The sequence below is a fragment of the Sphaeramia orbicularis genome, chromosome 21 (assembly GCF_902148855.1).
Source record: "Sphaeramia orbicularis chromosome 21, fSphaOr1.1, whole genome shotgun sequence".
Taxonomy (NCBI): Eukaryota; Metazoa; Chordata; class Actinopteri; order Kurtiformes; family Apogonidae; genus Sphaeramia; species Sphaeramia orbicularis.
This window is the reverse complement of record NC_043977.1, coordinates 9,486,909-9,508,138: the sequence shown is the minus strand read 5'-3', so window position 1 is coordinate 9,508,138 and position 21,230 is coordinate 9,486,909. Positions and strand designations below refer to the sequence as shown.

At 34.0% G+C, this 21,230-nt stretch overlaps 1 protein-coding gene across 2 annotated transcripts in view; it reads right to left on the bottom strand.

Moving 5' to 3' along the window:
• The window catches only part of itprid2 (ITPR interacting domain containing 2), a 54,558-nt gene extending 42,988 nt beyond the window's left edge, over positions 1-11,570 (bottom strand). For both annotated transcript variants that reach the window (XM_030125021.1, XM_030125022.1), the window contains exon 1: positions 11,470-11,570. The gene's annotated coding sequence lies outside the window, so the exon portion shown is untranslated. The remainder of the gene's footprint in view (positions 1-11,469) is intronic.
• Between the last annotated feature and the right edge of the window lie 9,660 nt (positions 11,571-21,230).

Genomic DNA, 21,230 nt, shown 5'->3' with positions numbered 1-21,230 from the left:
CATTTTAATATGGATTGCGTCAACATCAGTTACACGTTCAGCTTTCAGTAAATGATCCTGAAATCACACATTCAAATAAAACATGAGTGGGAGCTTCAACTTTAATCCTGACCTTATGGCTGTTGTTTTAATCAATGGTAGAACATAGACTTACTATCAGTTCATAAACATCTATCGGTGACTAATACGTGAACGGCCTGTTCCATCGGCTGAAATGACTGACTTGCGTTTCTAATGAATGTGATGTTTCACAGTTGTATCATCCATCACTAATGTCCCAGTGGTCACGGTGGGAGTAAAGAATACACTGCACTCATATTATTTCATCTGTAGATCTGGACTTTACACCATAGACATTAAATCAGAGTTTAAGAATCTACATGTAACTTCTGCAGCTTCTGCCCTCAGCCCAAATGGAAAGACTAAATACACATAACCTGATGCTGGTAAACAGTGGTTGCAATAAACTCAAAAATACAGGAGCCTTTAAAGGTGTTCTATGTAGTGTTAATATTCTAAACTCTGACCAGCAGGGGTCAGTCTGGTACCAGGACCACCATCGAACCAACCCTATGCATCCACAGACTGAGTCTGTCACTGAATTAAGGATCAAGATCATTGTTTCCACACATCCGTATTATGGTATCATCAAGGGATGGTTTTAACAGACAAAAAAATGGTAAATCCAGTATAAAAGATGGTGACACTTAACTAAAAATGTTAAAACAGATAGCCTAGAAAATTTGATTTTGTAAGTCTAAAAGAATTGCAAAGCCAAACTATTTAAAGGTTAAACCAGATTTAAAAATGGTGAAACTAGACTAACTTATAGTAAAACCAAACCAAGAGATGGTTTAAACAGACTAAAGGTTGGTAAAACTAGTATAAAAGGTGGATAAAATAAACTCAAATTGTTTCCACACATCTGTACTATGGTATCATCAAGTTTTCCACAAAAACTAAAACCTATAGGTGCTTATTTTTAAAATATAGTGAAAATAAATTAAGAGATGGCTTGACAGACAAAATATATACTGGTAAATCCAGAATAAAAGATTGTGAAACTAAATTAAAAAATGTTAAAACAGACAGAAAATTTGGTTAAGTAAGTCTAAAAAATTGTAAAACCAAACTATTTAAGGGTTGAACTAGACTTAAAGATGGTTAAACTGGACTAAATTATTATAAAACCAAACTAAGAGATGGTTTAAACAGACTGAAAGACTAAAACTAGACTAAAAGGTAGACAAAATAAACTAAAATAGTTTCCACACATCTGTATTATGACATCATGAAGTTTTCTTCTCCAAACTAAAACTCATAGACATATTTTAACAGTGTCTAAAATAACTCTGTGTCTTATAATGTTGACGTGCTGTATCAGCTGATAGTTTACATTATAACTCTGTTAACTTAGCTCTGTTGGCTTAGTTCTGACATTTCACCATCAAACTCCATTCTTTACATTTACAGCTGTGTCCAGTGGAGAAAACAATGACTCTAGTTTTATGAAGTTCTTTTCTTTGACTCTGAAAGTTGTTTCTTTCTGGTTCTCATCCAGAGTGACTCACTGCTCCCTCTAGTGGTCACATAAATCCCCCGGCCTGTCAATGGAAATAAATTCACTTCATATCTGTGCAATCCAACACATCAGTATCTTTGACTGAACTTTACAGACCTATATTCTAAAAACTAATGATAATTTTAGTTTTAATTTTAATTTTAGGTCATTTTTAATATTTAAAAGTTGAAATAATACATATAGACCCTATAAGGACAGAGGCAAAAGCCAAACTACGTGTTTCTGCAGATCTGAGAAGAAGGTGGATGAAACATGGTTGCCAGTTTCATAAAAACATCAGCGAAATGCTGTATTGCCACATTTTAAGTCTTTAACTTTAGTTTGTTGTTGCCATTAACGTACATTTATGACCAATTTATCTGACAATCCTTGGTCACAAGGCAAGTGGAAAAAATATTAAGATGAACACTAAATAAGATGTAAATGATGACACACTGGTTAATCTGATCCAAAAAGTACAATGTGAAAGACAAACTAACTGAACCCAAAGTCTGTATATTTGTCCTGATCACGTTTTTCCAGACAGTACCAATTAATAAGCAATGCCAAGAGTATCAAATATTTAGAAATGATATATAATTACCAGTAATAATAAAAATTTTGGTCTCAATATTATCTTAAAACAGAAAGAGTAGAGTTTATAGTTTAATAAAACACAAAACAAGTAGGCTAAAACATAACTTTTGTTGAACTTTGAGTCTCAAACATCCAGGCTGAAAATGTTCTGACAGCTTTATTAGTGAATTTCTGTGATTTTGTGTGATTTTACATGAGGTTATTGAAGGTTATAGATGACAGACCGAACCAGATGAGCAACAGGATCTGCTCATTAATCGACAGGTTCAGACATGTTCCTGTCAAACTGATGCATGTTTTCACGTCATAAAAAGCTGACATGACTGTTTGACACAATATCAGCTCACTGTTGGAATGTGTACAGAGTAAATACGATTGAAGGGAAGATGTGAAAAACCAACACAAACAACCACAAACAAAAATAAACCACCATAAACCAACACAAACCACCATAAACCAACAAAAACCACCATAAACCAACATAAACCAAAACAAAACACAACAAGAAAAGCACTCAGAGAGCGCAGACCTCCGCCAAGTCAGATCTGCCCCCCCCCCATCATCACCAAAATTTCATCATTTCTTCCTTGTGCCAGTATCAACATTTCCTGAAAATTTCATGAAAATCCATCGATAACTTTTTGAGTTATCTTGCTAACAAACAAACACACACGCATGCATGCACGCAAAGCAAAGTGATCACAATACCTCCTGGCAGAGGTAACAAACCAACACAAACCATCACAAACCATCACAAACCAACACAAACCACCATAAACCAACACAAACTAACATAAACCAACACACACGACCATAAACCAACACAAACCACCATAAACCAACACAAACTAACATAAACCAACACACACGACCATAAACCAACACAAACCACCATAAACCAACACAAACTAACATAAACCAACACAAACCACCATAAACCAACACAAACTAACATAAACCAACACACACGACCATAAACCAACACAAACTAACATAAACCAACACAAACTAACATAAACCAACACAAACCACCATAAACCAACACAAACTAACATAAACCAACACAAACCACCATAAACCAACACACACGACCATAAACCAACACAAACTAACATAAACCAACACAAACTAACATAAACCAACACAAACCAACACAAACCATCACAAACCAACACAAACCAAAACAAACCACCATAAACCATCACAAACCAAAACAAACCAACACAAACCACCATAAACCAACACACACGACCATAAACCAACACAAACTAACATAAACCAACACAAACCACCATAAACCATCACAAACCAAAACAAACCAACACAAACCACCATAAACTTATTAAACAAGTTCCACGATGCATTTTCCTGTTTGGAAACTGTAAAGTTCTAAATACTACGACGTTATAAATCTGATTTGACGAAACTGTCACAGTTTATCAAACATCATTTCCTTCAAGTCTGAGTGAAATGAGTCAGATTACAACATTAGTTCATCAAAACACAAAGAGTTCATTTACAGCTGATCTGGATCCAACATGTAATACAGATCAGGAACAGATGAAATGTGAACCTGATCTGTGTTCAGTGTAAACGTGATCTGAACATTGTGCTTTATTAGAATATGTGTCCATCAGTGCACAGACTTAGGTCATATGATCTACAGCAGGGTTGTCAAACATGTGGTCCATGGACCAAAACCTGCCGCCAAAGGGTCTGATCCCTCCCATGCGTTGAATTTGCAAAGTGCAAAATTTACACGGAAGATATTAACATCCCAATTAATGATGTCGAACTCATTTTAGGTCAGGTTCCACACACAGAACAATATAATCAAAAGTAAAATAATAACATAATAACTAATGAATAATGACTCAATTTTCTTTTTGGTTTAATGTGAAAAAGCAACGTTAAATTATGAAATTTACATTAACAAACTCTCCTTAATAAAATGTGAATAACCTGAAATGTTATATAAGTTATACACATATTTTCTTGTTTGAATAGTTTGTAATTGTAAATATTTTTATAATTCAACGTTATTTATGTCATATTTTACACTAAAACAAAGACAAGAAATTTTAGTTATTATTTATAAGTAATTATGTCAGTATTTTACTGGTCCAATTCACTGGAGATCAAATTGGGCTGAATGTGGAACCTGGAAGAAAATGAGTTTGACACCTCTGATCTATAGTCACAACACAAACTGACTGCATTAATGTGATTTATTTGCTGATAAAAGTCTTATTAAAAAAAGAAAGAAAGAAACTTATAAAATACTTATGATTGTTCTTCACTGGTCTTCAGAAATTAAAAAAAAAAAAAAAATCTAATCAAACTGAATCAGCAAAGTCTGTGGAAATAAATATTGTCAATGTGAAAACTGTAGATTTTAGGAATATCCAACAGATGATATCAATAAATAACAGCTCTGTTTGACCGGTGTTCAGCTGACATCCATTTAACGTGTACGTTTTTTAGTATAATTATGGTATTTTACACATAGTGGCACAGAGCTGTTAGTATTAATGTTGTTAGTCTAAAATTGATTCCAGTCGGTTCATATTGATTCTTTATTGTCCTTCTGTTCTAAAGTGTTGATTTTAGTGTCTTTAACCTCCCGGTATGTGGGTGAGCATATTATGCACACTTTGCACTTCACGCTATAAAAGGTCATATTATTTTTCAACTTGTTTTAGATCAGAATTCAAAATTTGTTCATTTTTGCATGATTTTTAAACTCCTGACCCAGCCACTAAAATCAGCACATTGTAAACAATAGAAAATTACTACACTAACACCCTTCTACCAAGTGAGTAAAAAGTGCAGACTGACACATTTTAGCATTTAACATTCAACCTGCAAAAATCAAAACATAACTAATCCAATTAATATGTGTATATATTTATAAGTATGTTGAAGAAAAAATGTTTTTGTTTTTTTGCATTGAAAAATAAGTTTTGTTTATATTACAAACATGTCATTTAAAGGGTTAAAAAGATGACAGTTATTGAGTATTTGGTATTTTTGTTTATGGCTGAATGTGATGAAATACAAAAAAACCTGTAAACAAAAAACCAAGTAAGAAATCAAACTGTATGAAAAACATTTTGACATTACTATAGCACTGTGCAGATTACGTCCTTTTGGTGATTAGAGTGACCTCTATGGGCGGGATACCAAAGGGTTAATCTGCAGAGTTTGTGTAATGTGTTGTGTTGTGACTGAAGAAAAAATCATATGAAATGAGGACTTCATTTTTTTCTCAGATTTGCTGATACAGTGATGTGTGTTTTTCTTCTATATAAGGGAACATCATCTGCATACAGGTATATCGGGAGATTGAATCGCCTGCTTCAGGTCAAATATTAACACAGATAAAGGACAACGATGCGCTGTTTTTCTGAAATGACCTCTTCAGACGGTGTGGAATCGGTGTTTTAGAGTTACATTAGAGTACAAAAACATTTAGATTCAACGTAAAACTCTGTTGGACAAATGAGGAACAGTCTATGAATAAATGAACCCGGTCAGCGTCACAGATGGACGTACAGTTAGAACATGTGGACATGTGTATACTTCACAGACAAACACTGGAATAACATGGACCAACATGATGCACAAACTCAACAACACAAAGCAAAATGAGCCACAACTTTGCATCTACACTATTAACTAGAAACTGATGGTGTTTTTAATCAAATATATCTGTGAATCTGAAAGACTGACTCATGGATAAAACGTGTTGAATGTCCCTGATCATGAAATGACTGAACAGGAAGAAGAAGTGAGTTGAGGACAGAGGAAGTCGACCTGACACCGATCGATCATAAACGCCACGAGGTGAATGGACAGACAGCGAAGATGATGAGACGTTAAAAGACGAGGATGAACCTTGGCTAAATATAGACGTGTGAAACAGGAAACCAGTGTTTAGGATAAAGAGACAACAATTTCCTGTGGACAGAGAACAGCGTGGACGGATGGAGGATATTTATAGAACTGGAAGAGAAAGATGAAATGGAGCAAAAGGATGACAACATAAACGCAACAAACACAACAAACAAACAAACACAAAATAACAGCGAGCACAAAATGTCAACAAACACAAAACAACAACAAAACAACAGCAGCACAATCTGACTAAAGAACTGACACAACATCAACATCCACATGAAAACATAATATTAAAAAAAAAACTGTAATGTTTAGAGAACTATTAAAAAAAAAGTGCTACATCAACAGCAGATGAACAGATGGAAAAATATCGAATAAATATACACATCTAAAATGAATTAAAGAAAACATCAACACAAACTCCTGCTGATAAATACAGTTTTACATTATTAATTCTACTATTTATGTTACATATTCTTTATGTTTTTTAATATAAAAGATTTTTTCATTACTTTAAATTTACTTGAGTATTTACATTTTTAATTGACACTACAAATTAGTTTAATTGGTGCAATTATTGTATAAATATTTATTTTCAATAAAGTTAATTCATTGATTTAATTTTACTGTTCATTTCATTTTAGTTACAAAATGTTTATTCACTTAATTTACTATATATATTACATTTTTATTGTATATTTCATATCATTAATTTGTTTGAATTATTTATGAATTGATTTAATCAATTTCATTTTTATTTTAATTATTACATTTTATTCAACAATTAGCCTAGTCACTTTCTCATGTTCAGAGGTAAAACCCATGGAGTTTGATAAATGACACACTTGGTTTATATTTAGTTAATGGGAACGGAAAAAGTAACTTTTTCTTCAGTTTTCTGGTTCTAATATTAAACCTTTGAATTTACTCTAAGATTTAATGAACACCTACATGATCAGAGAATTAAATACAGGAAAATACATGACTTACATTGAAAAATATCAAATACAAATATTTAGGATTTGGACAAAATTAGACAGATGATGGCATCGCTTTGCATTCTGGGAAACTGCTCAAGTTCAGATTCATATGAACTTTATTGACCCCTGAGAGAAACTCTTACTCTCGACATTTTTCACAATTTTTGTTCTAAATGTAAAACATTGAGTTCATTAAATTGAAAAAATTCCCATCGTCTGAACCCACACATGGATCAAACTCTCAGATGGTTTTGTTATCATTGTCATTTCAACAACAGACATGCATGAACTGGGATGTGACGCCATCGAATCCATTGGAAGCACAAACCAGTTTCAACAGACCTCGGTTTTACTCACATCAATCACTCTGTTGACGTAAATGTGTGACTGTGCACTAGTTTATTGAATGCAACACAACAAACCTTTAACTGTACATCTTTGCAGCTCAGACCTGACACAAATCTCATGTTTTTATGATATTTTTTTCATGTACTTTTACCTTTTTGATGGAGCTATTTCAGTTTCTTAGTTGAGGAAACACTGAGAGAATTATTAGTGAATTAATCCACAATGAAACTAATCAATGAACTAATCAAAAAGGTATCAAAAGTCAAATCAATTAGCCTTCTAGTGTCTGTCCCATAGAGGTCCTTCTAATCATCTTCTCATCTTCAGACATCCCTGTATGCAGATGATGTTCTATTACACAGAGGAAAGCCACACATCACTATATCAGCAAATGTGAGAAAAAATAAAGTCCTCATTTCATATCACTATTTCTTCAGTCACAAAACAACACATTACACAAACTCTCCAGGTTAACCTGTCAGCATCCCACCCATAAAGGTCCCTCTAATCACCAAAAGTGCATAATCTGCACAGCACATAGGAATGTCAAAATGTTTTTTTTTTTTTTTTGTTTTTTGTTTTTTAAATATTCTACATAAAAATTTAATTGGTATTTTTTGTCCATCCTTGCATATGTCAATAATTAACAGTAACACTGGTTAATATGCATTATTTTTTGTGATGGATCAAATGTTAAACATTAAAATGTGTGCATTTTTTACTCACTTGGTAGAAGGGCGTTAGTGTATTTAACATTGTTAATAATGTGCTAACTTTAGTGGCTGGGTCAGAATATTAGAAATCTTGCATAAATTAACAACTTTTGAATTCTGACCTAAAACAAATTGTGAAAAATAATATGACCTTTTATAACATGAAGTACAAGGTGTGCATAATATGCTCACCTGGATAGTGGACAGTTAAACACATCTTATCCTTAACACTCATATTTTGCAGCTCAGTCCTGTTTCATCACCTGTGAAACTTGTCTAGTTCACTTTTCTAATCTTTTAATTCATTAAAAACACAGAACTAAAGCAAGTCATCAATGAACGGTCTGTTCTTCTGTATATTTTTTCACTCTGTTTTTCTGAATCTACTCTGTTATTTCTGCTCCGTTTCACTTCCATTGTTTTTACATATTGAAGCATGTGATGAATAAAACCGCTTCCACCGTTTGTCGTCAAAACACAAGCAGAAAAACTCAGAAGAAAAGTTTGTTATTTTTACTAAAAGTCCCTGAAATCATTGATCTCTTTTAGGAACAGAAGCTGTTTAGCATCGAGAAAATCATCTTAACATCATTCTAAAGAAGACATACAAGGTAAAAAATGCAGCTGTAGATGCAGAGGTTTAATATCATTCTAATAAAGTACACATCTAAGGTACTTTATTTTCATTTATCTGACAGGTTTATCCTCCTCCACTACATCTCAAAGACAAATATTATACATGGTACTGCATTTATCTGACAGTGTCAGCCCTGTTTCATCTCTTTCATGTTCAGTAAAAATCTCCAAATGTGCAGATGTTACATAATTTTGATTAAACCAAAGGAATTCATGTTTCCTTTATGATTCTCCTCCTTCATTTAACACAATAAGGTCTTTAATCCCTCTTAAATTTGCTGAAAAATGCATCATCCCGAAGATGAAAACAGGCCTATTTTTGATGCATCATGAAAATTTAACTATTTTGTTATTTAATAAAACAGATTAAACCCCAAATAAAAATGATCTGCTTTGAATAATAGGTTGTTTTTGAGGGTTTTCTGCAAAAAATACAGAACAAAGCTTGGTAAAAACAGTTCATTTGCATTATTCATTCAAAATTATATGCCCTTTATATTTTCATGTGTTTAATATCTCGGTAAACAAACAACTGCCCCGTCAGATAAACGAATTAGTTACACACATACATTTTATATCTATGTTAACACAGATTCTTTGTATATTTTATTTTTCTGCATCCTTTCAGACATGTACTGTGATTTAAGGCTATAATAAACTCTGTTTTTCATTCCCAGGATCCAGAACTCATGAATGTAATTGAAATGTCATTTATTTTTAGTTTTACTGCTGGGTATCAGACATTTTATGTGCATATGTTTAACATCCTGAGCTGTAAAACTGTGTTCTTCAGCCTTTTAATGCATTTCCAGGTCAAACGTTAGGTTTTAGTTGTTTCTGACTTCCTCAATGTGACGTTAACTCTGCTCACATCTGTGTCACATCTACGAGGAAATGAAACCAGAGCAGAAACAATGAAGAGTTAAATCATTACATCCACAGAAAATATAATAATCAGGAGATTTTCTGATCCTGGATGAAAGTGTTGGTGAGTTTTCAGAGTAAATATCAAACATTAGCTTCTGAGATGTGCAGATTCATGCACTTTTACCATGTATTTATCCTCCATTTTTTATTATTTTATTCACTTCCTTCATTATTCATTATTCATAATTTCATTGTAACATGAGTACAATGACAATAAAGTTTATATGTATTTGTATTTGTATTTTGTATGTTCATTATCTTGTGCATTTTCTCATTTATTTTTTCATTATTTTCTTAATGTCTGATCATTTTAATGGTAATTTTCTAATTTTTTTGATGATTCTCTTCATTTTGCTATTTTTTTTATTTTATTTTGTAGATTACTGTCTTAATTTTGTTCACTTTGTTGTTTATTTTCTGCATTTTCCTCATTTTGGCACATTTAATGATTATTTCCCTCATTTTATTATTTATTATTTACCATCCCTCATTTTATTTCTATTCACTTTCTTGATTATTCGGTTTGTATTAAATAATCTTCTTCATTTTGTTTGTTTTTTGTGATTTATTTACCAATGAAAGTCTACAAAACTGTTTAAATAGGTCAATTCTGGTAAAAACTCAACTTCTTGTTCTTTAATGTGATGTGAAGATGCTTTTCTTTGTTTCATCTACTTGTTAATAAAGAGAAAATGATGACTGGAGAAGGTTTCAATGATTTTTGTGGAGTATTTTCTTCTTAAATGTGTAAGTTCATCCAGTTTTCTTCTTTTACAGAAATGTTTAGATTTTTACTTGTTCATCTGTGAATATAAGACTATCTTTGTTCCAAGTTGAGAGGCAGAATGTTGATTTTCACATTTTTACTGAAGTTAAACATCTGCTGACTGTAAGTAACTCATATTTCAGCCCATGTCAATGTCGTCTCCATAGAAACAGATGTTATATATCTATATATATTATATTTACAGATGCACTGAGTCATAATGACAATTAAAGAAAATTAACTGGAAACTTTTTTTCCCTTCTTTTCTTCTTCTTCTTCTTTTCTCACTCCATCAATGCTGTTTATTTCTGAAGGTGTGTTTGTTGGGTTGTTTTGGTATTAAAAACGAAGCATGATGTGCCAACCGGGGGATTTCATATCTGTAACTGTGATGAAGCTTCGAAATAAAAATATTTGAAACAAGAAAATTAACTGGAAACTATTGGATTTACACTTTTCAGGAAAAAAAAAAAAAAAAAACATGTACGCAACCATATACACAACAATGTACACAACAATATACACAACCATGCACAAAACTGTATACACAACCATATGCACAACAATATACATAACTCTGTACACAACTGTATACACAACAATACATAACCATGTGCACAACCATATACACAATAAACACAACCATGTACACAACTGCTTACACAACCCTGAACACAATGTACACAATGTACACAACCAAATACACAACCCTGTCTCCTGCCTCCTAGCTCCTTGTCTCCTGTCTCCTTGTCTCCTGTCTCCTTGTCTCCTGTCCTTCATCTGAGACCAGTAAACCTTCCTCTGATCCGATTTATTGATCCGGATCCTCTGACCCGGTTTATGGATCCGGGTCTGACCCCATAGATCGGATCCAGGATCAGTGTGAGACCAGTTGATCCGCTTCGTGTGTCCTCGGCTCAGTGACAGCAGTAAAACTCCCTCCACTACCATCATCATCTTCATCCTCCTCACAGTGACACGCGCCTCTTCCACCACCCTCCTCATCCTCACAGTTCGCGGTATTTTTTTGCGTCAACTCACCGTCATGTTTGTCCGCAGTTTTGCGTGTTCGCTCCTGAACTGTCAAACTTGTCCAAACTTTTCTCCAAACTGTCCAACTGTCCCGCTTCCGCTTCCTGAAAGCAGCAGCAGCAGCAGCGCGTGGAGGAAGAAGTGGAGGGGGAGGAGAGAGGAGCAGGGGGCGGGGCCTCAGGGATACACTGGTGAACAGCGCCTCCTGCCGGACAGGTCTGTACGGCGCGAGCTCACCTCAGAGTACCTGTACCTGACCACAGGGGGCGCAGTGGTGTCATACAGACGGAAAATCACCTCCAACAGGTGCATTTACGGATAATAAACGAATAAATACAGACAAAAAATAAACTTTAATCATAAGGAAAAGGGAAATAATATGTCATTCAACAGAAAGAAAGGAAATGAACATCCATCAATCAATCAATCAATCAATCAATCAATCAATCAATCAATCAATCAATCAGTCAATCAATCAGTCAATCAATCAATCAATCAACCACTGTCCGTAAAATACTATCATAATAACCTGTAGGCCTAAATAATGTCAACTCTAAATGGGAATGTCTTATGTGAAATGTCTTCACACAAATATATGAAGACATTTCATATTGGTCAATTTTTTTCAGGTTATTCCCATTGTTTATGAAAGAAAAGTTTGTAAATGTAAAAATTTTCATGTAAATTAACTTTTTTTCTTTCTTTCTTTTCTTCTTCTTCTTTTTTTTTTTTTTTAACAGCAAAATAAGGACAATAATTTGTAACTATCATTATTTATATGTTTTTATGTTCTTATTTTATAGTTCGGATCCATTTTAGATCATCTTGGGCTGAATGTGGAATCTGAATGAAAATTATCATTGGCTGTTAACATCTTCAGCATAATTTTAGCATTTCACAAATTCATCCCACAGGCTGGATTGGGCCCTTATACTGTATTATATTATATTATATTATATTATATTATATTATATTATATTATATTATATTATATTATATTAGACAGTATTAGGCCTATATTATATCATGTTACATTACATTACATTATGTTATATTATATTATGTTATATACTTTATACATCCCACAAGAAATTTACAAGTTCCAGCAGCACAATACAACCAAATTGAAGTTATTTTGTAGTACAAGGTCCTCAGCTCTTTTTTCTTTTATATTCTGTACCTATTTATTAATACATTTTTGCTGTATTTATTTATTTTTTTTACCCTTTTATATACTTTACGATTCTTACTTTGATTTTTTTTTTTTTTTTTTTTTTTTATCCTTTATGATGTTATAACTGTCTATTTGGCCTTCTTATCTTATCTTATCTTATCTTATCTTATCTTATCTTATCTTATCTTGAGAACTGAAACCTCCTCAAAACTGGTCTGAAGAAAGAAAGAAAGAAAGAAAGAAAGAAAGAAAGAAAGAAACAAACAAACAAACAAACAAACAAACAAACAAACAAGAAAATGGGGCAAAAGAACGAAAAAATACTTACATCGCAGTACCCACTTTGTCCACTAGATGGAACTAAACTCCACTAAACAGACCAGGTCAGCGCTTTAACTTGAAATGATGGAAACTCAGAATCAGTCCACTGTATGTCAGACCACTTGTTATAACAATAAAAACCATTTCATTGACCTGTTGATATTTAACCTCATTAATTGTAAAACCTTTCTCCAGATTTTTCTTTAGTTTTCTCCATCCCAAACTTTTAGAAACATGTTACTGCCATCAATCTCAATGTGTGTGTGTGTGTGTGTGTGTGTGTTTATTTTCTGCTGTAAATGGGTTTAAAAGATTTCTTAATCATTTCATTCTGTACATTTAAAAGTCCAGATCACATTTAATAATAATAATAATAATAATAATAATAATAATAATAATAATAATAATAATACATCTTCTTCAATGCATTTTTTTAAATGTTCCATGTGAATAACACAAAGGTTAATGTTAATGACTGTTGACATCGTAGAAAGAAGGAAATGTCAATACTGATGATGTAGGTTTTCAAGATGTGATTAAGAATTTAAAGCAGACATAATTAAAAGTGCCAGATCAACGGATTAATAGATTTATTAATCTACTGATCGGAGACCAGTTTAGTGGAATTGTGACATATTCATGGTTGAAAAACTTGGCTTCAAAGGGTGGCCACACACCATTTGACAGTGATGGATTGCAGGTATTTCAGATCACTATTGGATCCAAAGCAGACATAAAACATGTAATCAATATTTAAATAACATGATGTTGTTTCTCATTACCAAAGTTGAAATAGAATATGAATATTTCATTAATGTAAAGTTTATATTCAGTAAAAATATGTTCTTTGTTTTTGTAAAGAGTCTGTAATATATAGAAGGTTAGTGACATTTTCAGACTAGAAAAGCACTCAGAAAGCGCCAAGGCAGATCAGTGCCCCCCCCCCACACACACACAACATTTCCTGAAATTTTTATCCAAATCCGTCCATAACTTTTTGAGTTATCTTGCACACGGACAGACAGACAGACAAACCACTGCTGGCAAAAACACGACCTCCTTGGTGGAGGTAAAAAGACAAAGGATAGAAAAGGAAAACTGTCATAACTTCCACGACCTGATCTGTACACTGACACTGACTGACAGACATGTGATAAGATTTCCTGTCGCTCATATTTCCAAATAATTTACTGCAGTTTATGGGATTTAAACACAATAAAAATGAATTTGTTAAATTTGTTTTATTAGCTACACAACATGATTCATTTTTTAATCAAATACATTAGTTTTTTGATACAGTCAGTCAGCTAATGTTAGCTAATGAGCTAGCATTAACGACAGCTAACTGTAGCTAGTAAGCTAACATTTGTTCAATCAAACTGATGTTGTTTTATAAGCCTTAAGATTCAGAGCTTTTGAGAAATAATTTGTGGCAAACCACAGTTTATCTGACAATTTAATCAATACTTGTGTATATTATTGCACATATATTCATTCATTTCACTAGTTTAGATTGTTGTTTGTTGTCTATAATAAAGAAAATGTAACTAACTCATTTCATTGGCATAATTTATTAGACACTCCGTAACAAATGAAAAATATGTGTTTATTTAATATGAAACTCTTATGTACTCATTTTATAATTTCCTCTGTCTGACAGTTAGCCTATTAGCCACTGTCAACTGCTGTTAATGCTAGCTGATTAGCTAATGTTAGCTGATTGGTTGTTGAGGTAAAATGCACTAAAGTTAACACATTTATATTTAATAACTTTGACCCATCATAGGACACTCACAGAAATACTCTGAAATTCAAAATTTCAACCTTAGTGTGTTATTGGAGGACCTAACAAGACTTTATTACTTTTGTGAAATTTTTCCAAAAATTGTATTGTCATGTAGAAAATCAAGGTCAATGAAGTTACCATATTTGGGTCCTTAACCATAAATGGCAAAAAATAAAAATAAAAATCCAAGAAGTAAATATACAAGAAAAACGTGTAAAGTGAAAGGAACATGTATTATAGAACCTTAGAACATCACTTTTAGAACATTATATAACATGCATGCTGCTCCAGACCCCTGTCCACATCCACATGATCCCTTTGAACATCATTCCTTACATTAGTTCCATTACTTCATGGTACCTAACAAAGCAGGTCCACTCACTGTTCATGCAGAGGTGGACCTTACAGACCCTGTAGACCACATTGGAGCTGAGATTGTTGACTCACTGTCCTCACTGGAACTGTTGATGTCACTGTCTTACAATATATGCAGAAATGACCAAAAATAGCCACTTGCCCGATAAAGGGTTAAATCCCAGAAACTGGTGTAAATGATTGAGAAATGAGTAACAGGAAGCAGTATCTCATACATAAGAAGAACTAATCGTGCTTCTGGTACAGATCACAAGAAGATCTGTCATTATTGAAATATCATAGCTTGAATGGTTGAATGTTTTGTTCCATCAACAACCAAACCTGACATGATTTTATGTTAAATTAGTTTTGTGTCGAATTGATGCTCATTAGAAGTGAACTATTTCCTCTTTTTACGGAGCCTCAGGTAAAACTTTCCTCCAGTTTGTCGCAGCAGCTGCTTCGTCTTTATCTGGTCTCAGAGTTAACCATTAGCTGTCAGACCGTCCTCACTGATGGACAGACACTCAGCTCCTCCATCGTCACCCGGTAACCTCCTAGCAACCACTTCACTGTCACTGTAGCAACCGCTGCACCGGAGCACGGCCAGGTCTAAAGTCCACATTTGGATTCCTATTGGTCAAAGCTCTTCAAACCTGTAAGTGGACAGGCCCCACCCCTCATAAAATTAACCCCGCCCACAAATATTTTTTATGGACTTTGTATTGACAGTGGGTTAGGAAGAGAGGAAAGGAAGGAAATCCATCTTTAATTCAACAGAAGAATTCAGTGTCATTATTGTTAAATATAGGTTTTTTTTTAATGCATTTTACTCCGTCATAAATCTGTCTGTTCTTGGAGAGAGTGACCGTAAATGTTTTATCAAGAAACATTTATGGTTGATTTGGCTGTAATGGATTTTAAGATTTTTCTTCTATATATGAAGTTCATGGTGATCTTCAATTGCAAAAATGTTTGTAAAACTTGAAGAAAGATGTTAAAAGTAAAAAAAAAAAAAAGAACAAACTGAAATGAGCAGGACAAATGCAAAAAGCTTCATGAAACAGATTTAAACTCCTCACACAAGCTTAATTCATGGCAAATAAATGGAAAAAACAGGAGAATAATTGTTTTTAAGTCTATGAAATTGCAAATATGAGACCATCTGTAAAACAATATTTATTTAGAATGTATCTGCTTTGACATAAATGTCAAACATGAGTTTTGTTTAGTTAGAAAATTTATGAGCAGATGAAAATGTGAATGAAGAGAAAGAGACAGAAGAAGAAATAAGAAGAAGAAATAGAAATGTCAAAAATTTAAAATCAGGTGAAATTTGTGAATTTAAATGAGCACATAGACAAAAAAAATTAAAGAAAAAGAAAATTAAAATACATTTTCTTGTGATTTGGACCTGATTAATCACATATATGGGGGGGGAGTAAAGATGATCACAAACTGAAGGAATCTGTAAATACTTAAAGGTTCAGTGTGTGAAATTTACTGACATCTAGTGGTGAAGCTGAAAATTACAACAAACTGACCAGATAAACATGCTTAAGTCACTTGTTAAAGTCAGAGTTTGTTCTGTTTCTGGTCCTTTTAGTTAAGGTGATGCCAACTCCAGTCCGAACTCAGACATAATGAATGACAATAATCGACCATAACATTGGAGAATATCAGCTGAAAAACAGAAAAAGAATAAGAGCATTTTAATGTAACAAAAAAAAAGAAAAAATTAAAACATTCTCATTTTCATGTGGTTACACTGATGAAAGCATATTCCATTTCTATTTGGCACAGTGGAGTTTTAACACAGGAGGATTTTACAGATGGACTAAAAGAGTCCAAAGGGACCACAATGACTCCTGGGAAAAAATACTGACATGGTGTCTGTGTAGGTTCTCATTTTCCCAGGTCATCGCTCTTCTTGGTGGTTCTTCTCGGTGGTTCTTCTCAGTTCAACTGGACTGGTTTCGCTCTTTTGATAACGTTTTGTTTCTCATCCAAGAGGCTTCTTCAGTTGTAACAAACTGGTGGGAGAAACTGGACTTCTAAACCTGCAGGGGGAGTTTTCTGTGTAGGTGTTAATCCATATGCTAATGAACTTAAGTGTTGGGGTACTGACATGGCATTTTTCAGTGTAAATCAATGGGAGCCAAGGCTTTTTAGAGGGGCATCTAGTGGTCCTCCTCCTCCTCCTCCTCCTCCTCATCATCATCACTGGTGTTTGGTGATTGATAGGGTGATGAATAATTTCCTTTTTATTCAGTTTTGTTTTATTTTCCTGTGCTGCTTCCCTTTTATTATTGACAATGTATTTGTTTGTTTTTTATCAAATCTTGAGTCAATGTGTTACTGATCGGGATACTTTCTAATTTGGTTTGATTGACCAATTCATGAGGGAATTGATCAGAAGGAAGGACCCTGGTTTGGTCTACGAAGGAAAAGACAACCAGGGAACGATGGAGAAACTATGTCACTAAGCAAATTTTTTATTTGATGTGTTTTCCAGAACAGGGTTTAACTGGTTTAATTCATTTATCTGATAGATTGTTTGCGGTCAGTGTTGGTGGTGTACCTCAGGGGTCCATACTGGCTCCACTATTCATTTCTTTTTAAAGTCCATTCATATAAAAAAAAAAAAAAATAGCACTGATTATTTATATCACTAACACGAGTTTCACAGAACATCTTTAACTCAAATAAACAGGCATTTTAATTATGTTTTTAAGACGAAAAATCAGGTGAGTTTAAGTCAATTAATTGACTAGTCATGTCCTCCATCCAAACCAAAATATAATAATAACAATAAAACCTGACTATTCAAGTATACCATTTCATTTTTTTTTTTTGTCAACACTTTTTTTTGCCTTAACATATGTAGCACTTGAGCAAAAACAGCACCAGAAATCTGTATCTCTATAAAGAAAAACATGAATCTCACATTAGTTGACTCTGCAAGTTTTGACTAATCAATGCATAGGTTATTTGATCCATTAAATCATTTCATCTACATCTAACACCTGCAAAAAAAAATCCTGGTTCAGAGTCTTAAAGAGTTGAATATTTGTTCTATCAATTCCACGTGATGTCTTACTCAGTTCCAGAGGCTCCAGATTATTATTATTATTATTATTATTATTATTATTATTATTATTATTATTATTAGTATTATTAGTATTATTAGTATTATTATTATTATCCTCCCTTTAATCTCCACTTACCATCCAACTGAGCATGTATCTGAGTACAGATATCTGGTATTTTAATAGATGATTCATTGTCTTTCACGTCTCACGTTCAGCAGCTTTTCAGGAGACTGAAGCTAAAATTGAGATTCTATTTCTGAAAAAAATCTTGCCTTTTTTTGAGGCTAAAAAGACAATTGTTGCTGTCACTATTATGTCTGTCTTGGATTATGGGGACATTATTAATATGAATGTGTCATCACAGTGTTTACATACTGTTGATTCTGTTTATCCCAGTCATTCTTAGGTTTGTTACTGGTCTCAGAACACACTCATCACTGTGTTTTATAGTCTGGAGTTGGATGGACAGACTGAAACACTGGTATTCTTTTAGTTATGAATGTATTTTATTTCTGTTTCCATCATATTTACTGGTCTGCATCTGTTGGAATGACTTTAATATTTACAGTCTCTGGTTTTAGGATCTGTTATCTATGTGTGTTCCAAAAGTCAGAACAGAACTGAGAAAGACAGCTTTGAAATGTTCTGGTTCCACTGAAAAGAACAGAAACTACAGAAGGAGATAAAACTAAAGGAACCGGTCTATTTAAAAAACAGTCAAAGTCATTTTAAATGAATGAGAAAAGGATCAATTTGGATGTAGATGTTTTTCAAACTGACTGAATTGGATTCTGCTTTGAGATGCTTTTAAGGGTTTTTTTTATGTTTATGTTTATGTTTACGCATTTGGCAGACGCTTTTTTCCAAAGCGACTTACAGGGGAAAACCAATTAAATCACTCAATCAATCAAAATGTTATTTATATAGCGCCAGATCACAAAAAAAAGTTATCTCTTGACATTTTATATATAGAGTTGGTCAAAACCAGACACTACTACTACCAGACTTTTTTAAAAATACTTTTAGTACCTTTTAAATAATTGATAGTGTTTTATATGTATGCTTCTAGTTTATTGTTTTATGTACGGTTTTAGACGTGACTTTTACTATGTGTTCTAGGAAAATTTTTAGTTTGGATGTATGGATGAAATTTGTATTTTCTGTAACTTGTGCTGCTGCTGTCTCGACCAGGACACTCTGGAAAATAGATTTGTAATCTCAATGATGTCAACAAATTTCAACAATTTCCAGGTCAAATAAGGGTTAATAAAAGTTATTATTATCATTATTATTATTAGTAGTAGTAGTAGTAGTAGTAGGGATGGGAATCGAGAACTGGTTCTTTTTGAGAACCGGTTCCCAGTAGCTCGATTCCTTTGCCTGCCTGCTTAAAGATTCTGCTTATCATTCCGCCTTCGTTGTGCATGCACAATGATGTCACACGTACGCTGCATTGTTTTGGTCAGATTGTAGCCAACATGGCGTTGAGGCAGAAACGGTCTAAAAAATGATGACACCAGGTCCACTTACTTGGAACACTTGCAAAGCTTCCATGTCCTCAAAAGAGTGGAATCCCTCCAATATCCTCAAACATTTGTCCACAGCATGTGATTCATTTACAGGAATATCAGATATTTGATTCGCTACTTAGTGGAGTCTTGTGAATGTAGCGGCAGAGTGAACGCCGGCCCGGTTCCGGTTCCGATGCGGGCAACAAACGTCGTAACTCCTCAAATACAAGTTTCCTAAGGTACGAAGGGAAAGGAAATGAGGTGCACAACAACGGGAGACAAGCCGAGCCGAGTCGAACCAGTTCCACGTAGTAGAAATGCGGCAATAGAGGAATTAGTAAAGAGTCTTTAGTTTCACTTTAACTGTACGCCCCCCCCCAACTGGCCCGGCCCGGCGTCATCTGTTATTATTATTTGTTCATACTGTATATGTTATATTTTCTATATTTGCAGAGATAGAAATATAAAAGACAGTTAAAGCAAACACACCTGTTTGTACTCTTTTATTCCCTCACCCAATGAGAATCGATGAGACAATTGATAAGGAATCGAATTGATAAGCAATATCGATAATGGAATCGGAATCGTTAAATTCTTAACGATTCCCATCCCTAAGTAATAGTAGTAGTAGTAGTAGTAGTAGTAGTCGTAGGAGTAGTAGTAATAGTAGTGTCATTTCTGTGAGGACCACCCCATCGCCCCCTCCATGTTTTCTTTCTAGTTCCGCCCCTGGTTGGGATTGTGTTAAATTATTCAGTATTTACTGTTTGTTGTTTCTTCAACACTTTGGACAAACATTTGTTGCTGTTAAATGTGTCACATAAATAAACTTATTTATTTTACAGTGACAGTGGACGGAACCAGTTAAAACTGTAAATGTGTTGCATCTTCATCATAAACATCATCTTCATCTCCATCACCATCATAATACAACCCTGCATGGTGTGTGTGTGTGTGTGTGTGTGTGTGTGTGTGTGTGTGTGTGTGTGACAGATGGTCAACTTTCCTCACAAAGAGACAGAGAGAGAGAGAGAGAGAGAGAGAGAGAGAGGGAACTAATGGCTAATGGAAGCGCGGTCACGTGACCCCGGGTCCGTTTTAATGACGTTTGTACCATATGGCGCGTGCCGAGGGGGCGTGGCTCAGGTATGCTAATGAGCCCCTCCCTTCTGTGTGTGTATGGTTTGTGTATAAAAGCTGCAGCATCCTCACACACACGTATACGCACTTTCACGAGTTCAGTGCGGACCGGGATCACGCACAGTCACGCACGGATACGCACACAGGGCGCGCGGGATGACTGCGGTGTGACGGGAAGCAGCGCGTTACAACAGGTAGGATTTTACTGATCAATAACCGATATCTGATCAACTGAAGGGGGTTTCCTCTGATTCCAGGCAATCTGAGTGATTTAATCATAAATCTGATCATCCATAGGTGATTTATCCAGATCATTAACTGTGACTGACGCAAAAAAAAAAATCTGCGTTAAATCAAATAAAAAATATTATTTTATGTTTAAATTACAAACA